This window comes from Diceros bicornis, chromosome 27, assembly GCF_020826845.1.
Source record: "Diceros bicornis minor isolate mBicDic1 chromosome 27, mDicBic1.mat.cur, whole genome shotgun sequence".
NCBI lineage: Eukaryota > Metazoa > Chordata > Mammalia > Perissodactyla > Rhinocerotidae > Diceros > Diceros bicornis.
In genome coordinates this window covers 13,504,946-13,523,139 of record NC_080766.1, presented here as the reverse complement: position 1 = coordinate 13,523,139, position 18,194 = coordinate 13,504,946, and the positions used below count along the sequence as shown (strand labels likewise).

The window sequence follows — 18,194 nt, the reverse complement described above, 5'->3', positions numbered from 1 at the left end:
ATAAAAAATCATTTAAAATCTGAGCTAGACAAATTCTTCTTCTTATACATGAGATAGAGTTACAGAAACTGGATATGGGAAATAGTAAGAAATCTCCTGATTTGTAAAGTTATATAAATAAAAGAAAATAGTACAAACAGAAAAAGTGTTCATTAGAGCCTGAAACCTTCTTATACAAAGTTTCATTCAGTGAAACTTTCCCAAATGAATGTAAACTGGCATTGTGCATCTTGCATATGGTCCCCAAATATGTTTATTTGTTCTGCACGATGAGTGATACAATTCAGTATTTATAAATTGGGAAATTTTAAATATAAATCTTATTTACTATTGTCCTTTGGGAAATCTGACATTCTGTTAACAATGGGCTGGAATTCCCATATGGAAAGAATTGGCTTTAGGGAGCATGTGCTCCCTAACCCCCCCTACCACTTCCTTTTCTCTTCTATTCAGTCCATTTTGTGCATGTACAGTACCTGCCTGGACCCTGTAGGCATTGCTGTTTAAAACTCCTACCAACTACAATAAATAAATTCTTTTGGATAGAATCCAAAATGCATCACTTTTATACTGAATCCTATTTTATTGCAAAGAGGAATACGATAAATTTATAGTACATGATTAAATGTCCACATTCTAACATGATTGCAAATAAATTATTCACAAGAGTATTCCAGAATATCAGGATAAAATTAACTACACTATATTAGTTTTTAAGTGTTATAGTTAAAGGGTTTTCTAAATAATAATGAATATTTTATTGTTAGAATGTAACAGGGGCCGGCCCCATGGCTTAGCAGTTAAGTGCACACGCTCCGCTACTGGCGGCCCAGGTTCAGATCCCGGGCGCACACCAATGCACTGCTTGTCCGGCCATGCTGAGGCGGCGTCCCACATACAGCAACTAGAAGGATGTGCAGCTATGACATACAACTATCTACTGGGGCTTTGGGGAAAAAAAGGAGAAAAAAAGGAGGAGGATTGGCAATAGATGTTAGCTCAGGGCCGGTCTTCCTCAGCAAAAGGAGGAGGATTGGCATGGATGCTAGCTCAGGGCTAATCTTCCTCACAAAAAAAAAAAAGAATGAAGAATGTAACAGACAAGGGGACTCACTTCATCTCAAGTGGTATCGTCTTGATTTTGCTAATGAAAATTATTATTGACCCATACAAATTTACACACACATTCTTATTTATTTCTGTCAGTGAAAAGGCCTGAATCCATTTCATTTGATGCTATAGATATAGGAACAAGATAAGTAAAGGGATATTCTTCATTAGGGACCAAGAATTGTCTAACTGTATAGGATATTTTAGATATAATGATGTTTAAGTTTTCCAAAAAAAAGATTAACCCAACCTACAATCCACAAGCTAAAACTATTCAGCAGTTTTCTGAGAATACTTTTTGGCAGAATCAGGGTTAGTTGCTTCTCCCCAAGCCATTTATTTTTCCTAAATCCAATCATTCAGTAGTCCCTCTACGTTTTTTCAGTTGGTTTATTGGTGGTTGGTTTTAAAGACTGATTTCTGTGCAGCTGAACAGGTAGACCAGCAATGGTTATTAAGTAACTTGTATCAGAGCCTAATTGTGACTCAACAGAAAATGCCTTAGGAATAAAAAGACCTGAGGGTCATTCCCAATTCTACCATTGAATAGCTGTGTGATCTTCTGCAAGTTGCTTAACCTCTCTGGACCTCTGTTTCTTAACTTGAAAACAAAGATTGCTGGATTAGATAATCTTACATAGGTTTCTTTCATCTTCAACTTTTTGATCATTAACTCAGTTCTAAAAACAAATTTAGTTAAGGTTAAGAATTTTTTCCATTATACAGAAAATAATTAAGATAGGAAAGCTTGGGTTTTTGTTTACTGTTGCTTTAAAAGCATTTAATCAATAAAAATTCTGGTTCAAAGTAATAAAGAAGATACAATATATATTATATTATCAATAAAAATTATTTAGTTAACTTATTAAATAGCTTCTGACAAATCTAGGTATTACATTTTCCATCCAGTAGTTTTTAAAAAAGCATTTCAATGTTGACTTAATATACTATATTTTAAGATCCCTGGGAATTTCAGCATTAAGGAACAAACTAATATGTGCTCTTACCTTTCAACTGCTAGTTTTTTGGGGGGTGGGGGTGCTAAGTTTTACCTGTGTAGTGCGTTGCAAACTTACATAAAGATCAAATGAAGTTGATGCCATCATAGACATTCATAGAAAAGTATGCCAAGTGAAATCTAATGTAATTATTATCTTAGAGTTGCATACCAAAAAAGCCAATGAAAGCAGGCCAGGACTCTTTAATGGGCATGTTAACTTGTACCATGTAAATGTGAATCTCTAGCTACCTCTTATTCCATTGTGTATGCTAACAGGATTAGCTAGTATTAGTCCTCCATCCACAAGAAGTGTGATATGCAGTGTGACCTGCAAATCTCTCCTGGGATTCAAAAGGGCTAAGCTGAACCATGCATGATTTCAAAGCAATTCTCAGCACAATTATCTGCTTGACCTGCAAGATGAACAAGCATATCATTTAATTAATTGCCAAGCTCTTGTGAACAGTGCTGTTCATTTTTCTAGGAATCGTATGATGATATGCCCTGGCTGATTCTTATGGGAATGACCAGAATTGCATATTAACTGGCCTGATGGCCACTTTCCACATTGCCATCAAACACTACTTTCAATCTTGACATGAATCATTCTTTTATAGAAGTCCCATAAAAGCATCCAAAAGACAGTGTTAACAGCAACCATTTCCTTACAGCAATGATAAATATTTTTTGATCACCTAAAGTCATAATACAAAAACATTTCCTTTCCCACTTATTTATGAGGTACAAATGTAAGCCATATCTTTAAAATTGTAAAAATATTCAGCAATTTAAAAGCTAGTCATATCCATGGTGTGGTGGAGACTAAACCAGAAAGAACAAAATTGAGGAAACAGATATATTCATTTATTCAGCTAGAATATGAGTGAAAGATTTCAATTTCATGTGGGTATGTGGTGAAAGGAGGGAAAGGGAGTGTATGCTTTTCTGTTATCAAAGAAAATAGAATATAAATCTTGCATTGAAATTATTTAGATGTAAAAATTCCAACCTATTATTGTATATATTTATTCTGCATGCTCAGTTAGGAATTTATTTTATGAACAAAGAAATGAAGGAGCAATAGCCAGGCAGAGCAATAAGAAAAAAATCCCCAAAATATTTGGCCAAAGAATTTGTCTACTGGATTCTCCCCTCTCTCTCCCTCTCTCTCTCTCTCTCATTTTCTTAGTGTTTATGTATCTGTTTGCCAGCTTGAGTTTCTGTTGTGTTTTCAACAAGATCAAATTCTAAAGTATAAAAAATAAACAGGGGGCCAGCCCCGTGGCCTACTGGTTAAGTTTGGTGTGCTCCACTTTGGCGGCCCAGGTTCGAGGTTTCAGATCCTGGTCATAGACCTACACCATGCTGTGGTGATGACCCACATATAAAATAGAGGAAGACTGGCACAGATGTTAGCTCAGGGCGAATCTTCCTCAAGTAAAAAAAAGCAATCTTGGTGACGGATGTTAGCTCGGGGCCAATCTTCCTCAGCAAAAATAAATAAATAAACAACAACAAAAAATCAATGAGTTAAACAATTGAAATATCCATTTCTATTTCTAATTCATTATGATGGTCAATTGTTTATCATCTGAATTTCCTGATACAGCATAAAGAGATGACATTAATTACACAGTGTGTGAGAGCAGCCTTTAAGCCAATGGCCACAAGATGTATCTCCAATTTCAATGTGATACATTTCTAATTTTGTGTGTGTGTGTGTGTGTGTATTCTCCCTGAGAAGTTGGTTGATGAGGCCCTAGCTTTGTGTCATAGAGTAAGACTAGGCTATGATACATATCTTCAGAGGAAAAAGAGAATGTATCCTTTACTAAATAAATCATGACAAAAGGTAGATTTTCCTTTGCCTCCTTCCGTGGAATTTTTTCAGGTAAAACTAGGTAATTAACAAATATTTTCAAATAGTTTCCTCACATTTTCCTCACTGTAGATCAGGATTTCTTAATCTCAGCACTATTGACATTTGGCGCTGGATCAACCTTGGTTGTAGGGGCATGGTCTGTCAATTGTACGGCGTTTAGCATAATTCCTGGCCTCTACCCAATAGATGCCAGTAGCAACCTCTTGAATTGTGACAGCCAAAAAATGCATCCAGACATTATCAAATGTCCCCTGGGGAGGTGGGGGCAAAATCACTCCCGTTGAGAACCATAACTTCAGATTAACACTCTGAAATGAGAAACTTTGGCCAGCTCCCCCATTCACAACACATACCCAAACATACACAATTATGGAAGGGAAGGCATATTTTCTCTTCCAGGGAGAGCAAATAGTAATGTGCTCCAGACAGGGAGGAGATAATCAGTAAAAAAAAAAAAAAAAAGTAATATACAGCATCAAGTACATTATACACATCATCATTTTAAATCATTCCCAGAATGTGAGTACCCCTGGGATGGGGATAAAGGGGGAACTTGGGTCAGTAATTGAAGAATATACACTTTTATAGAAAATTATGTGATGTTTTTGACACTGATGAGAAGCAGACCCAGTTCTCTTTTCACGTTTTAACTCAGAATGAGCCCATCCAAAGGGGACATATTGTCACATTCAATGCATCTGTTTAACATACTCACATAGCTTGCTTAACTATTCTAAATTAGTCAATTATTTTTCTTAAATTACCATAGTTTTATGGACCCTAGTTCAAAGCTTAGTGTCTGGGCAAATTCACCTAATTTTAAAAGGTATAATTAAACTCAAGAATAGCTTTTCAAATTCCAAATAACAACAAACAATTTCCCACCATACCATTTTACATGAAAGCAATAGATGAAAGTTTGAGTAAAGAGAAAAAAATTAAATTTTTGCTATTTAATAATTTTTTGAAGCAATATATCCCAAGACGAAGTGAAAAACTATAAGGATTCATTAAAGATTCAAATAAAGAATAGATCTTACAATTATTCTAATTATATTAATTTAATTATATTCTTGTGGAAATGAGGTGGTATGTCTCTGAGTTTAAGACACTGGGTAGAAAATGTGCTTATGTATGTAGACTAATACTTTTCAAATACATAGAATGTTATACATTAATTCTAGTTCTGTTATGCTAAAAACAACTTGTTTATAAAATGGAAGCTGACAGTCTGGGGCACGCAATGGTGTGGGAAGTAGTTCTTACGTGGAGAGTTTGAGTTTACAATATGTACTGAGATTCTTTGCCTTCTTTACAAATTCCTTTTTTTCGTCACTAAACTCATCCTTTTTCTGTGATATCAACTTCCTTTTTCTCTCTTTCTCTTTATCATACTCTTCATCTTATTTTCCAGTTGTTATTGCTTTTTGCCTCTGTTTTCCCAGGCAAAACCAAGGAAATACTGCATGTGTGATATAAATGGAAAGAACACAGTTTCTACAATCAGATATGTGAACCTGGCCAGTTAATTAACTTCCTGAAGTCTCAGTTTTTTCTTGTGTAACGTGAGGTTATCTCACAAGATGAGCATATTTTTGGTCAAGCAATAGACTCCCCGTAAAGAGTAAATATTCTTCTTCTTCAATAGGCTGAAAATCAAGAGCATTTCCCCCCTTTGGAAAAAGGGTATTATAGTACATATAAAATAAAATACTGAGGAAATCTAATATAAATTAAAATGCCTTTCATTATAAATTTAGTGTTAGGTATAATTTACTATGGGTCTTAAGTCTCTCCTTTCAATCACTTTTTGTCTCTTAAAATGATTGCATCTGCGGATTGTAACAGACTTTAAAAAAAAGACCGTAAGGACCTCTTCCCATTTGTTTATTATCAACATAATCCCTAGATTTTCTAAAAATTTGTTGAGTACTAAGATTTATGTTTCTAAACACAATACAATTAATATTCCATATTTGAATGAAGTTACTATAATATGTATTACAAAAATACTGTATATGTTTGGTGAATAATTTAAAATATTCAAGCTAAATTACTTATTTTGTTTAAAAATGAGAATTTTTTTTTTAGATCAGATAGGATTTTCTAAGCCTTGGAAGCTGTTGCTGTTAGCTAGATTTTCCCCTGTTATTCAGAATGTCACAGCTATTATCTATCAACAGACTATTATAGGAATTAGTGACCAAACCATTCAGAGACATTTTACACAAATGGTATAAATTGAGCCTAAGTTCTCCTGTGGGTACTGAATGGAAGAGGGACAAAGAAATTTGGAAGCAAAATCATCTATTTCATACCAACCTTCTGACCTTCCTGCTCAATTTTGCTTAAAAGCTAGGTTTCTTTAAACTTTACATTCAATTCCCTTGGATAGCACAGACTTAGAAACCAGGAAGCAAGAAGACACAAAAGAAACAGTGAATTCCAGAGGATCAGAGAACATTTACCAGAACCATGGAAAAATGGATTTCTAAAACATCTGAATTGTATCTGAAAAATCTAGGATTCCTTCCTCTTTTTCTTTTTTTTTTTAACCCTGCAGTCACTGTTGATGAACAGCAATATCTATCTTATTCTAGTAAAAGCCAGAAGGAAATTGTCCAGCTGCATTCTCACTTTCTCCATATGCAAATACAAAGAATCTGATCTATCTCCTGATACTTGAGATCCAAAGGCAGCAATAGGATTATTCTGGGACCAATTCCCTCTTCTGGATGACTTCGATGAGTACAAATATTCATTAACATCAGCAGGCCAAATGACTGATGGCATGGGACTCATCCATATTTATCTTCCCAGGATGGGACAGACATCTTATTGATTCGTACAGGTCATTACACAACATGTTAACAATCCAGCACCATCCAGTTCAAAAGAAAATTTAAAGTTAGTGATGGATCTTCTCATAGGTCTGGGCCTATGGCGCAAGATGGGTAGTCAAGCATTCCTCTGTTTGGACATCACTACACTCTCCCCTCGTTTAATGTCAGTCAGTCTCACACAGAAGACTCTAAAAGATGGGAAATACGGAGCTTGTCTAGTTAAAGCAACATTTTAAAGACTGTAAGCCTATTCATACAGCCGATATATTCTTGATAGAAAATAATTTCTGGGAAAACTCAAACACACACCCACACACGCACACATATATACCTTCACATACACGTGTGTGTGCACACACATGCACAAAAACCCTCACACTTGAAATAATGTTAATATATTTACTACATAGAAGAGAGATGTTTAATTAAAGTGCTCTAAAAATGACCTTGTTTTATTCTAGGACAAATGTGTGCATATGTGTATATTACATGTATATTATACATCTATATTATATGTATAAAAGGAGAGTTTTACTAAGGATCATTTTAAAAAGAATACAAGCAAAACTAAAGAAAGATAAAGACAAAAGCCAGACAAAAAAAATCAATTAAAAAAATCAGGATTAGTCACTGTGGTCATCAGGTTTGAAATGAGCACTGAGTAGATGTAGAAAAAAACATCTTGACTATGTATTTTTTTTAACAAGAAAAAAAAAGTTTTAAAGACACCAAAATATGTCCTATATTCAATCGAGTGGAATCTTAATTACTTTCCAAGAGGGATGTTGGGAAGTTGATAACAGGGAAATAGAGTGCTGCTTTCTTCAACCATTCTTCTGCTTTCGAAGTTCTCATAGCTTGATTTTTGCAGCGGCAGAAACTGCCAGTTAATCTAAATCTGGGCCTTGACATGCCCGGAGGCCCTCAGCTGCAAAGTCAGCCTCATGCAGGGTAACAGCACTTTGCTTTATTTGGTTTGAAAATTAAACCAAAAGGAGACGATTCAGTGTGCTATTTGATAGGGAATTAAGTTCTCAAATGACATGAAAATCATCCTGTAATCCGGGGGTGACTCTGAAATAAAGAGCCCACTTTCAAATGCTCCTGGCACAATTTATTCATCCACATGTGTGCTGTACCCTATTACCCTGGAGGGCCCCACATTTATTCCAACAATGTGTTCATTGATCTAAATATTTTCCTAACTTCTCTTTTGGAAGTGTCCTCAGACCCCATTGCATTTCTCTAACTATTAATTCATGTGTGGACTAACTCATTCATTCAGCAATTACTTATTGAATGTTTCAGGTATGGTTCTAGCTGGTGGCGAGAGAACTGTGAACGAAGGTGATGGATGAAAAGCCTGCCCTCCAGACCTCTGCAGCTTCGTGTTAGAAGAGAGGCGAAAATAAATCAGTAAATCACAGGGCATGCCCGAGGACGGAAAGTGCTAAAGAGAAAATGAAGGAGGATATGGAGGACTTGGACGGGAGGAAGAGCTTTCTGCAAAAGCTCCACTGCAAACGTGTCATTTGAGCAAAGACCTAAAGGTGGTTAGCAAGCGAGCCACGCAGATTACTTAGGAAAGAACACTCCAGACAAAGGAATAGCACATGCAAAACTGTCTTCTATGGAATTTGTTGAGGTAAACTGAATGTGGAAATAGAAACTAAATTCAGTAATTCTTTTTTAGATAATAATAAAAAATTTCCTCAATCACACACTATGAGTCAGAGTTCTGTTATAAGCATCACCGACTAGGAGCCTGGAGAAACTCAAAGGTGGGTTTGGAAGCAATTAACTGTTTTTCCAAGTTGTTTCTTTTCCCTTTGTATGTTAAGGAGATGTAACCACCAGCCATCCTGAAACTGACCAAGCCTCACCACAAGAGCTATGCCCATGACCTTTGCCTTATTTTTTTTTAATTGATGTTTTAATAGTTTAGAACATTGTGAAATTTTGGGTTGTATATTTTTGTTTGTCCATCACCATATACATGTCTCCCTTCACCCCTTGTGCCCACTCCCTACCCCCATTGCCCCTGATAACCACAATACAGTTTTCTCTGTCCATGTGTTGGTTTATATCCCACATATGAGTGAGATCATACAGTGTCTGTCTTTCTCTTTCTGGCTTATTTCACTTAACATAATACTCTCCAGGCCCATCCATGTTGTTGCAAATGGGATGATTTTGTCTTTTTTTATGGCTGAGTAGTAGTCCATTGTATATACATACCACATCTTCTTGATCCAGTCATCAGTCAAGGGACACTTAGGTTGCTTCCACTTCTTGGCTATGGTGAATAATGCTGCAATGAACATAGGGGTGCATAAGCCTCTTTGGATTGTTGATTTCGGGTTCGTTGGATAGATTCCCAGTAGTGGGATAGCTGGATCATAGGGTATTTCTATTTTTAATTCTTTGAGGACTCTCCATACTGTTTTCCATAGAGGCTGCACCAGTTTGCATTCCCACCAGTTGTGTATGAGGATACCTGTTTCTCCACATTCTCTCCAACATTTGTTGTTTTTTGTCTTGGTGGTTATAGCCATTTTAACGGGCGTGAGGTGAATATCTTAGTGTTGTTTTGATTTGCATTTCCTTGATGATTAGTGATGTTGAACATCTTTTCATGTGCCTATTGGCCATCTGTATATCTTCTTTGGAGAAGGGTCTGTTCATTTCCTCTGCCCATTTTTTGATCGGGTTGTTTGTTTTCCTGTTGTTCAGTTGTGCGAGTTCTTTATATATTATGGAGATCAACCCTTTGTCAGATGTACGTTTTGCAAATATTTTCTCCCAGCTGGTGGGTTGTCTGTTCATCTTGATTCTGGTTTCGTTTGTCTTGTAGAAGCTCTTCTATCTGATAAAGTTCCACTTGCTTATTTTTTCTTTAGTTTCCCTAGTCTGGGTAGGCATGTCATCCGAAAAGATTCTTTATGACCAATGTCAAATAGTGTGTTGCCTATATTTTCTTCTATGAGTTTTATAGTTTCAGGTCTCACCTTCAGGTCTTTGATCCATTTTGAGTCAATCCTTGTGAATGGCGATAGCAGATGGTCCACTTTCATTCGTTTGCGTGTGGCTGTCCAGTTTATATGGTATCCAACACCATATATTGAAGAAACTTTCCTTTCTCCATTGTATGTTCTTAGCTCCTTCATCAAAAATTAGCTGTCTGTATATGTGTGGTTTTATTTCTGGGCTTTCAATTCTGTTCCATTGATCTGTGTGTCTGTTTTTGTACCAGTACCATGCTGTTTTGATTACTATTGCTTTGTAGTCTGTTTTGAAGTCAGGGATTGTGATGCCTCGAGCTTTGTTCTTTTTTCTTAGGATTGCTTTAGCTATTCGGGGTCTTTTGCTGCCCCATATGAATTTTAGTATTCTTTTTTCTTTTTTTTTTTTTTGTGAGGAGATCAGCCCTGAGCTAACATCCGCCAATCCTCCTCTTTTTTTTGCTGAGGAAGACGGCCCTGGGCTAACATTGGTGCCCATCTTCCTCCACTTTATATGGGACGCCGCCACAGCATGGCTTACCAAGCAGTACGTCGGTGCGCGCCCGGGATCCGAACCAGCGAACCCCGGGCCGCCGCAGCGGAGCGCGCGCACTTAACCACTTGCGCCACCGGGCCGGCCCCTCTTTCTTCTATTTCCGTGAAGAATGTCATTGGGATTCTGATTGGGATTGCACTGAATCTGTAGATTGCTTTAGGTAATATAGACATTTTAACTATGTTTATTCTTCCAATCCATGTGCATGGGATGTCTTTCCATTTCTTTATGTCATCATCAATTTCTTTCAATAATGTCTTGTAGTTTTCATTGTATAGCTCTTTCATCTCCTTGGTAAGATTTATTCCTAGATATTTTATTCTTTTTGATCCTTTGCCTTATTTTTAATGCAAAGATCTCTCCAGGAGGAGCTTAGGCCACAGTATGTGTAAGCATGTTCTCCAACTGAGCTTGTGCAAGCAAATACCTGCCTCCCTTTTGAATATTCATTCCCCAACCAAATAAAAGTTCCTGCTTTCCTTTGTTCGGGGACGCCATGACTTTGGAAACAATTCCTCATGGCCTCCTATTTGCTGCAAATACACTTTACTTTGTGAGACAACTTGCACTGGTGTAGAGTCTTATTTAACTCACCAGGGGGCGAGCCCACTTGGTTCGGTATGATAAGGACATTGCCAATTGCTGTGTTCAGTTTTTCTTCAGTGCCTAGAAGCTCTCCCTCGCCCCAGTCCTACGATTCCCCTAGTTTCACCTCCTTTTGCCATGTGTTTAGAACCAATATTCCTGAATTCGCAAATTCCAATTTCCTATCAACTTCTTGGGGCTTCCTCTCCACCACCCTTGCCTTAACTGACACTTGGCTCATCTCTGGAGACACCACTATGCTGGCAGCATCCTCAAGTGCTTTTATTTTCCAGTACTCTGGAGACTTCATGGGCCTGGCCATGGGTTGGTTCCTCCACGCTCCCGTTTACCATTTCCAAATCGTTACTTCTCTGCCCTTTTGTTAAAAGCAAAACAAATCAAAAACTTTCTTCCTGTTTCTTATCATGCTCTCCTCCTCTTATTCGCTGCCATCTGCGGCCTCTCTGTTGCTGCCCTTTATTCATTAAAATCTCTGGCACTGGCTCCCTGGCTTCCTTGTATCACCAATCAACCTCATCCAGGTTGTTTTCAACATCCATGTATCCTGATCTCTCAGGTCCTTGATCTCCCCACTGGGGGAGAATTTGTCCTGTCCCACCTCTCAGCCACACTCTCTGTCACATGAAGGTACCTGGCGTCACCTCAGATTGCTCCACATCTAAAATCACAAATTCAAGCACAACCTCCTCTTCTTACAGTGTGCTTGCAAGATAACTGATATTTTAACTTCATCAAACACTGCCTGCTTTAGTTCATTCAGATCACCATTCCTGTCCTTCATTCACTTCTCTTAATATTAGCATAGATATCCTGACCTTCATTTCAATACTTCTATTAGAACATCCAAACTCCTTTGTCTTTTTATTAAACCTGCCTTTCAAACACCCAACCCTACATAAACTACCTACTTTCTCCAGCCTGCTCAGGAACTGCCATGTAATGCTGTAAAATGTCACACAACAGGGTAGACACTTTCAAAATAAATGTATGATCTCCAACCTCAAGAGACCCTCAACACTGTCCATTGGACAGAGAAATCCTCTCCCACTCTTCTGAATAACAATCAAGTCTTCTTTGAGCTCCCAAAAATCTCTATTTCCATTTGTGTCCTCACTCTCTATAAATGACCCCCGTTCCTACCTCCTAATGAAAATTGTATTTTCCCATGGGGACTCTTGACTTTCTGCTTCCAAACCTACAACTCCTCCTCCTTTTGTGCCTCTCCTTGTCCTCTTCCCTCCCATTATAGCAAAGGAGTCGCTTCTATATCTAAGGCCAATCCCACATCCTTTGCTTTGAATCATGATCCTTTCTCATCTTCTCAAAGAACTTACACTTTCTATTTTCTTTTCATGCTTCTATACATTCAACATACCTTCTCAACTTGATTCTTTCCAATGACAGCTAAACTTGTTCCAACAGCTATTTTTTTTTAAAGGAAAGCAGGGCTCAAACCTCTCCTCAACTTCACAAACCGCTCCAGCTACCACCCATCCTGTTTCTTCACAGTCACTATTGAAAACACTTGTATGTTGATCCATTTTCCTACCACTTTTCCCATGACCACTCAGTCCAGTCTGGCTTCTATACTCATCACTCCACTGTAAAAGTTCTGGATGAAGTCAATAGAGCCAAGATGATTCCAAAGTCAAAGGTCATTTCTCAACACTTAACTTCTTTTCCCTCTTGGCAACCTTTGACTGCAGTAAATATTTCTTAATCCCTTCAAGCACTCTTTTCCAGTCTTTTATAACACATCCTCTCTGGTTTTACTCTACCTGTCTGGCTGCTGTTTTTCTCCAAGCTCCTTGGCAATCTAACCATCCTCCACCAAGCCCTTTAATGTGAGTGTTATTCAAAGCTATGTTGTGGGCTCTCTTTTTTTTGTGTGAGGAAGATCAGCCCTGAGCTAACATCCATGCCAATCCTCCTCTTTTTGCTGAAGAAGACCCGCCCTGAGCTAACATGTATTGCCAATCCTCCTCCTTGTTTTTCCCTTTTTCTCCCCAAAGCCCCAGTAGACAGTTGTATGTCATAGTTGCACATCCTTCTAGTTGCTGTACGTGGGACTCGGCCTCAGCATGGCCCAACAAGCGGTGCATCAGTGCGCGCCCAGGATCCGAACCCGGGCCGCCAGTAGCAGAGCATGCGCACTTAACTGCTAAGCCATGGGGTCGGCCCCCTGTGGGCTCTCTTATCTTCACTCTCTCTAGAGAGTCATCCTAGGCAATTTCTTCCACATTTAACACTCTTATGATCATCTATATGCAGGTGATGCCCAGAATTGTTTTTTCCACCTCAACCCTCCTCTCTGAGTTTCAGATCTGTATATATATTACAGTATCACTATACAAATATATAAGAAGAAACTATGTCCCAACTGAACTTTTGACCTTCTCTCCTATACCCTGGTCCTCTACTTTCTTTGGCTGGCTCACTGAATTGAGTCAGATATGCAAAGCTGGAGTTTAGGAATTATCCCTGGTCCTGCCCTCCAGCTCACCTCCCATGTTCAATTCATCACAGAATCTTATCAATTGAACTTTCCAAATTACACTTAAATTCATCTACTTCCCTCTATCTCCACTGCCAGCACTTCAGTCTAAGCTACCATTATCTTAATTAACTATTTGATCTTGCAGGGTGAATTCTATATGTTCAATCTGAGTAATATCAAAGAAACAAACAAGTCAATATAAACTTACAGATGGATAGTTTTAATTAACTAAGTAATTAATTAATCTATTTATTTTATATACTGTGTCATTCTTGCCAGAGTGGCTTCAGAAAGATAGGAACTTTCTTTTGCTGAGTTTGACACTTAGATTTAGTGCAAAATGGGAAATGTGTGCAATAATGCTTCTATTTTCTTAAAATTCATCTAGATTTCCTTGTAAGATCAGAATAAATATAGCTTCAATTATTTTAATTACCTCCTTAGAATATCTAGTAAAATATTCATAGACATTTCCTTTCAGATCTGTTTCTTTCACCACCAGCTTCTCAATTAATCACTTGTTTGTATGAAAGACCTCAGTCTCACTACACTCTTCAAAAATGTCAATATCATAAAAGACAAAGACACACTGCGGAAATGTTCAGATTAAAGGAGACTAAAGAGGATTCGACCCAGTGGCACAGCAGTTAAGTGTGTGCACTCCACTTCGGCGGCCCGGGGTTCGCAGGTTTGGATCCCAGGTGCGCACGGACACCTGCTTGTCAAGCCATGCTGTGGTGGAGTCCCATATAAAGTAGAGGAAGATGGGCACAGATGTTAGCCCAGGGCCAATCTTCCTCAGCAAAAAAGAGGAGGATTGGCATCGGATGTTAGCTCAGGGCTGATCTTCCTCACAAAAAATAAAAATGAAAAAAATAAATAAATAAAGGAGACTAATGAGATATGAAAACTAAATGCAATACCTGATCCTAGACTGGACCCTGTAATGTTGGTAAAAAATACTGTAGAAGACACTATTGGGTCAGCTGAAAAAACTGAAATATGGAGTAGATAAAAGTTGTATCTGTGTAAGTCTACCAAAGTTGAGAACTCTCCTGTGGTTATGTAAGAGAATATTCCTATTCTTGAAAATACAAATCAAGAAGTTGCAAGAAAAAAGGAAAATAACGTAAAATGTTAATAGATGAATAAGGTTATGGCTGGTCTTTGCAATATACTTATACCTTGTACTATTCTTACACTATTCTATACTTTTTAAAAAGTTTAAAAATTTCTCAGTCCCATAGGTGATTATATTAACTGTCTATCAGGAAAAAACCAAAACCAAATCCAAAAACAAAACAAAAAACCCCTGGCTCTACCTTTTCTAGCTATGTGACTTTACTGTGCTTTACTTTCCTCAACTATAAAATGAACCCTTGTTCGTGGAGTTGTTTTGCAGATTACATGCATTGATGGATGCCGTGTGCTTCCACACATCTTGACAGGTAATAAACACACACAGACACTAAATGTTAGCTGTTAGTATTGTTATCACTATTAACTAGTTTCATACCTCAAAGGAAATAATAATAATACATATCAAAATTCTTTCCCGATATTACGCCATCTGTTTGGGATTCCTTTAATTTAACATTGCAGATGAAATTCAAAGTAAGTTTGCTACTGATCATGGTTTAAATAAGGGTCTTTAATTAGTATGTAGACAAAAATCACGATTGATGGTGCAAGACTGGCTTGTTGAACCTTAAAAAATTGAAATAGTTTGGAGTACAATTTTGTATTAAACTTCACCACTTCTGAAATGACAGGGGAAAAAATCAGTGTTATTAATTCATAGAAACTCTTTGTACATCCCTATGTGCTTGTAAGTGCAAATAAGTGCGTATACGCAAGCAGGAGGGCAGGAAAAGGAGGAGAAGGAGGAGAAGGAAGAAAAGGAAGAGGAGAAGAAAAAGAAGTAGAGAACAAAGTAGAAGAGAAGAGACTGGGGGGAGTGTTCAAAAGAGAGAGAAACAGGTCAATTCAGCTGCAAAAATACACAATTTTTGCATGTTGTTATAGTTATTTCTATCTTCTGAAGGGTCAATCAAGGTTCTCCAAATGCAGGAAAAGATTAAGGGCCATTCAAACCTGTGTGAAACATCAATACCGTCTGACAGGTTTGTAATTAATGTAAATGTGAAGTATCCTGCACCTTGTGCGATAAGGACAATAAACAGGACGAGAAGACATTTGAGGGTGTATTGGTAATAATCAGACTACGACATCTACTTTGATATACTTAAAATTTAGTGTAAGAGATCAGCATTATTTCCAATTGTCAGAGTAATTTCTTTTTCCAACCTGTTTACAGGTGGAAAGGCCAGTGCTTCCACTGGCACGAATGGTTGCAAATATTTCTCCAGATTGGGAGAGGGCTGAGGTTCATGTCTACAGATGAACTATATTATATGGTCAGGTAATTTATATGGTTTACTAATACATCCAGCTCAAGCTAAATATGGAGAGATTTTTTTAGCCTCGAATTTCTTAGACCACACATCCTTTCAAAGATGAGTTTTAGCAAATACCAAATGATAAAACCTGCAAGGTATTGGGCATGTTTGCAGGGATTAGACTAGCAGTGATCCAAGAGATTTCATTTTCAGGAACAAAAATCAGTTAGTAAGAATATCTTTTCAGAGATTCATCACAGTTAACCCCAAAGCCAACTCAATCCTTTAGTTTCTTAAAGTATTTTAACATCAATGAGGATAGTCTCATTAGCTTTATATTATATATGTGTTTTCAACAATGTTATTTAAAATGAAGATACCCAGGGGGCTGGCCCGGTGCCACAGTGGTTAAGTTCGCATGCTCCGCTTTGGCGACCCAGGTTTTTCGGGTTCAGATCCCGGGCACGGATCTATGCACTGCTTAACAAGCTATGCTGTGGCAGGTGTCCCACATATAAAGTAGAGGAAGATGGGCACGGATGTTAGCCCAGGGCCAGTCTTCTTCAGCAAAAAGAGGAGCATTGACAGCAGATGTTAGGTCAGGGCTAATCTTCCTCACCAAAAAATAAATTAATTCATTAAATTAAATTAAACGAAGATACTTAAATTGCCATAAGAAAAATGTTTATAATTCACTATAATAAAATATATATTCTCTGTGTAAAAAGTGAAACATATTTCACTTTCTTCCTAAAAACAAGTCTTGATTTATTGCATTATAGGGAATTAAGTATGTGATTTAAATAAATCCAAATGCATTATTTTATTTTAATAATCTTTGGTAGACAATTCCAAGTACTTTTTTTTGTTGTTTCAGTGAACAATAATTCTTTGTCTAAAAATCCTAAATAAATTAGACTGACTGGTGTGAAGGAGAAGCATCAGCCATATGACTGGCATCAAGAAAGGCTAAAATTGTGTCAACTGTAGAAAAAGTTATTTGGTTCCACAAGTGCCTTCAAAAATTAGGATGCTGGTCTACGTTTATAAGCTAAATAGCTTAGTGCTTATTTTGAAAGATATCTTCCAACGTGCTAAAAATAAGATAAAGATGAAAGTAAATTTTAGCCCCTTTTATTCCTATATAAATCTTAGATTATATTTATTCAAAATATCTGATATCCTTAATTCTCAAGTCATAATTTTCCTTATCAAAGATCTTTCTGAAAAATAATTGAGAGTTTTTTTTTTTTAATTTTAAAAACTATATTTTTGCCAGCAGGGATTCTTTCCTTCATTTTACCTAATATTAAAATGTTATCAACAAGAGAGTCTTCCAATCAGCCATTCGTTGCCTTCAGGCAACTAACCTTAATTTGAATATCTACCATCATTTCTAGTCTTTCACAGAGGAAATCCTCAAATTCAGTGAAATAATATGTTCATTCTCCCACTCCCCTCCGATCCCCTACACCTTCAACCTGCCCACGAATCTGAGTGTCAATTTTGGCCTATCCAAATTCATCTCAATCTTTAATAACCTGGTGAAACCCAACTTTTCATGAAGCTTTTCTAGGGATTTCGAGCTCTAGCTTTCTTTCATTGAATTCTTACAGCATATACCATATTGCAACACAAAAATTATGGTTTTTAATTTTACATTGTTTTACGAGTGTTTCAAAGTTGTCTTGTCTTCTATTTCAGGTCTTCTATTTTATCTCTGGTAGATGGCTGTTACGGGAACTCCAGTTTCCAAATGCCTCCCTCTGTTCATATCCGTGCAAAGTCCCCTCCCATGCGACTGTGGGGTTGGCCATGTGACTTGCTTTGGCCAATGCGACAATAGCAAATGTGAGGTAGGTAGAGACTGGAAAAATGCTTACACTTTGGGTCTTGCCTTTTAAGCCACTCTTGGAACCTGCTCCCATTATGTGAATAAGCTGAGGAGAGCCTGCTGAAGGATGAGGTAACAAATAGAGAGAGGTCTGCCTTCCCACACACCCCAGACCTACCAGCCAAGGCCAGCCTCTGCTGACCCCCAAACTAACTGAAGACACTTGAGTGACCTCAGCAGATGTCAACTGAACCCCACCCAGATCCTTAAACTGTCCAGCCTCAGTTTCCAACCTTCAAAGTCATGAGCCAAATAAAGAGTTGTTTCAAGTCACTAGTTTTGAGCAGGTAGCTATACAGCAACAGATAACTGATATATTGTCCCAACTAAATATTAAACTTGAATGGGGTAGAAACTATGTCTTTTTTCACTCTTTTCAATAAAAGAAGGATGACCAGAGAACAA

At 37.5% G+C, this 18,194-nt stretch overlaps 1 pseudogene; it reads right to left on the bottom strand.

The window, feature by feature from the left end:
* LOC131423047 (small ribosomal subunit protein uS2-like) overlaps positions 1–11,300 on the bottom strand; it is a 38,490-nt pseudogene extending 27,190 nt beyond the window's left edge.
* Positions 11,301–18,194: the final 6,894 nt, after the last annotated feature.